This window comes from Rhagoletis pomonella, unplaced genomic scaffold, assembly GCF_013731165.1.
Source record: "Rhagoletis pomonella isolate Grant_MI unplaced genomic scaffold, Rhpom_1.0 Rhpom_scaffold_00426, whole genome shotgun sequence".
NCBI lineage: Eukaryota > Metazoa > Arthropoda > Insecta > Diptera > Tephritidae > Rhagoletis > Rhagoletis pomonella.
Genome location: NW_023458980.1, coordinates 75111 through 76112, shown reverse-complemented (window position 1 = coordinate 76112; position 1002 = coordinate 75111).

The window sequence follows — 1002 nt, the reverse complement described above, 5'->3', positions numbered from 1 at the left end:
TAAACATCAAAATATGCTCTCAAAAACTCAAGAGCGCTAACGTTATTAACATTATCTTCACGATAAACCCAATCTCCCATGAATTTGCATCAGGCATATTAAAAAAAGTTAATATATGTATACTTGTTGATGGCATCATGATAAAAATATATATTGTAAGGTAGAACCGCTGAGAGCAACTTTTAACATTTTTGACGTTTGCAAACAATATGACTTTTAAATTTAAAACCCAAGCACATATTCTCATTTTCAATCTCAAACAACAAAAATTTTATATGAAATTAAAATGAAACCTTAAAAAAGTCTTGGCCAGCGAATCGAGATAACCATTGTACCTTATTAAGTTCTTATCATGGATGGCGAAAAAATTTGTCACTCACATTATGTTTGTATGTACATAAGCGTGGGCCGAAAATCCGCTTTTTTTATAATTATGATTGGTAATAGCAAAAATATGGTTCATTATGCTTTAAAAAAAAATCTGTGTGAAATTTGGAATTTTTTGGTCAATATCCTAGGCTCGCCCAAGCCCATCAAAGTTCAATATGCTCAAAAAATAAAAATTAGTAAATAAATTAATTAATAAATTTTTGTACTAAAATTGCAATAATCTTCGAAAGTATTAGTCCTACATAATTTGCTATATGGACATTTTTTGTAGAGAATCGAAGTTAGCTAAGAAATATTTTTTTTTAGTACTTGGACTTTGACTTGAGCGAACATAGGATATTGACCAAAAATTTTCACATTTCACACAGATTTGTTTTAGAGCGTAATGAATATTTTTGCTATTACCAATTAAAATTCTAAAAAAGCGGATTTTCGGCCCTAACTAATGTGCATATGTAATGGCCACTCGCTCGCACAACGCAACGGGACAATGCAATTTTTACTTGAACCAGGGATAGAAAACGAAGTTTTTAAATTGTACCTAATTTGAGAAAAAATATATACAGTGCCGGACAAAAGTATTGGCACAGAGAATTTTTCGCAATATATTCA